Raw genomic sequence first — 3,349 nt, 5'->3', positions numbered from 1 at the left:
GAATGATCATGATTAAGAACAGTTTAGCCCTTTTATAGACTGTCTTTCATCAAACCTAATGAGAACAAAAGGGCCTAGCAAATCTGGGCCTAAAAGAGAGTCGGCAAGACATGCGTGGGCACACAGGAGATTGCGGTGAGGGATAATGTGCTCGGCAAGTGTCGGCAGTGCTGGCGAATGATTGCCAGCTCTAGAGCAGTGCTGGCGGCCTTGCGAGTAATTACCAGCGATGGCGACCTTGCGCGTGAATTCCAGCTCTGGAGACGTAGGTAGCGCTGACGACGTAGGAAGCTCTGGCAAAGTAGGCAGCTCTGGCGAGTGTTGTTCGTGCTGGCGAGGGATCGTCAGCGCTGCGGCCTTGTCAGCGCTGGCGAGGGATTGTCAGCGCTGGGCACGACTTTGAGCCAAAATAAGCAATTTCTTATCTAATATCTCCAACATAGCATTCTTCCTCCTATTTTATCATAATCTCCTGCAAAACATCAAATAGACTCATAAACGCACCAGATTCCAGAACAAATAAACTCATAATAGCACAATCAAACCCCTAGAATAAGAACAATTAGGCCCACACTTAATTTTTTATTGTCCTCAAGTAAAATCAATATGAATCCAAGGAAGAGAACGTTCCACGATGATTATTTCCATCCAAACATTCAACAATTCAAAATTTTCCAATCAACACATGTCTCCCAGATGATGCAAGTAACTTAAAGTTTAAGACGCAACACAACAGCAATGCAAATAATTCGATCAGACCCAATTCTCCGCTAGAGGTGAATTCCCTAATGTTATCGCCTTTATAATCAGTATCTCATTTTCACAAATTTTCCTTTCTCACACTTTGTGTGCTTAAGACCAATTCACTTAGATTTCAAAAGTTAAGCCATAATTCGTGAAATAAAGCCATTTGGATGTAATCCAAAGTTTTCTTACGTGGTTTCCCATGCTCATAGATAAACTAGAGGAGCAGAGACTCAGAGCTGTCAAAATTTTAAGCATTCAAACATTTCACATATAAGGATACGATCGTAGGCAATCACACTAACAACACTCCCTTTAGCATCTACCGGACAAATCACGTTTCACTTGCTTACAACAGTGTTGCAACAAAACTCATAATTCTTTGCACAAACAAGAGACATATATCAAAAGCAAAGCCAGAATAACCACCAATCAACACAAACCCGAAATTCACATCAAAATCCATCTCTTCCACATATTCATAAAAATTAGCAAACATCTAAGAACAAGCTAAGAACAGGGAGACCAATCGCCCAAAATCAACATCATAAACAACATGCACTCATCAAAACAAGACAACCCTCCTCCCCCACACTTAAAGGATGCCATGTCCTCAGGGCAAAAGATATATAAAGAGTTAGAAGAACGTCCCTGAATATTGGCAATGAAAAACAGGAGCAATGTGCGAGCCGGCGAAGTGGTTTGGGAGGCAAGCGAAAGTGTATAGTATGCTGCGTGAGGTTAGGGTTTGCAGCTTATGGGCTTTAAGGACTCGGCTAGGAGAATATCAGCGTTGGCGGCCTCGTCAGCGCTGGCGGCCATGTCAGCGCTAGTGAATAAACTCTTTTGTAAAACACAGCAGCACTGTGATTCCCATCCTCTGCAACACAAGCAAGAATACCCAAAATCAAACCAACTAGACAGGCACCAAAACAAGAAACACACAAACAGAAAGTAAACAACAAGCAGAACGGAAATAAAATAAAACAAACAATGGGTTGCCTCCCATGCAACACTAGTTTTAAAGTCGCCAACCCGACTTAGCAGGTGTTATCCGAAATCAAACTCAAGCTTGAACCACTTTATTATCCGGACCATTTCATCTTCATCATCCATTTCCACTGATCTAAGTGTCAATGAAATAGATGGAATCATGGTCGTCCCATTCTCACATGTGGAGTTCGCCGCTTGTGCATCAGAGTCAAGTCCCTGTATAAAATTATTGGAGAAAAACGTGTCAGATGCATTGATATAATAAAAATGAACAACCATAGAAATAGAGGGTGTAATGATTTGATTTTGCTTGGCATCACTTAGTGTCTTGGTATTGGCCAATCCAGGCTCTTCCAACATCTCTCTGGACTCTTCCTCTACATTTGCCACTCATCCAACAAAGACACAGGAACCTCCTCGGTCTTGGGCCACATTAGCGTCTCAGCAATTGGCTTTTCAACAGTTAACTCCTTGTTATTTTTGTCATCTACATCCATGTCTAGATCTTCTCCCTTGCTTTGTCGTACCATTTTTCTCACCCAACTAACAACTTGATTGACGTGAGTCTCAAAGCATTTCACTGTTGCGTCAACAAACTCAACATCATGTTGTGTCGATTGAATGACTGACATGGTCGCTTGTATGAAGGATTGAAGGGTTCTCTCAAGAGGAGAATGCAATTGTATTTGGGAGTTATGGCCAATCTCAATATGTCTGGGCAATTTCGCCAATGTTTGTATGACTTCATGGCGTTGGCTCTGTCTGACTCCATACTTTAGAATTGCTTCAACCACAAGGCTGATGTAATCCCAAATATCAAGATATACTGTCATAGAATTCCTACATTAAGCTTAGAACATGGCCACACGGGATGTATCTCTCGAACTGTCCTCCCTGGTGTGTCGATCGCTGCACAAACAAAAACACAAAACCAATCAAACGCACCTGTGGGAGGAAAAGAAACACGAAAAAAAAAACAACACAATTAAACGCCTAAAATCTTCCCCGACAACGGCGCCAAAATTTGACTCAGCATAAGCACTATGCTAGATTGACCCGCAATCGTACGAGGTCTATTGTAGTGTGTAAGCTAACTCAAGTCGTCTCTCAAGGAACATTCAACAGGGCTCCTAATTGTATCACAACAAAAGCAATAAAGTTTAAGCTTGATTATTATAATTTAACTAATGCTTATAATTGAAAACTCAACTTAAAACTAAACTCAGAAATAACAAGGCAGAAAATAACAAAACACAAGTACCGAATGCGGAAATAAACTATTAAACCCTAGGCAGTATTAAATGATAAAGTAAAGGCTACTAGGAATTAAAAGCTACTACGCTAACAATTTAAATAACTGTAAATAAAAACTTCTAATCTGATTTGACATAAATGAAATTGCAAATTGAAAGCGTAACATAATTCATGCAGATTCAAAGAGATTAAAGTAAATACGAAATACCAATAACGTCGCTAGAATGGAATCACTGTCACTGATTATAACTTCGAAACAAAAAATTAAATCAAAACGGAAATTGAAAGCTAACTAGAACAGAATCTCGGAAAACTCAAAGAACATTGAAAACTAGAAAAACCCTAAATTGTTTTTGGT

Source organism: Salvia miltiorrhiza, chromosome 3 (assembly GCF_028751815.1).
Source record: "Salvia miltiorrhiza cultivar Shanhuang (shh) chromosome 3, IMPLAD_Smil_shh, whole genome shotgun sequence".
Classification (NCBI taxonomy): Eukaryota; Viridiplantae; Streptophyta; class Magnoliopsida; order Lamiales; family Lamiaceae; genus Salvia; species Salvia miltiorrhiza.
The sequence above is the reverse complement of the archived record's forward strand: the minus strand, read 5'-3'. Positions refer to the sequence as shown.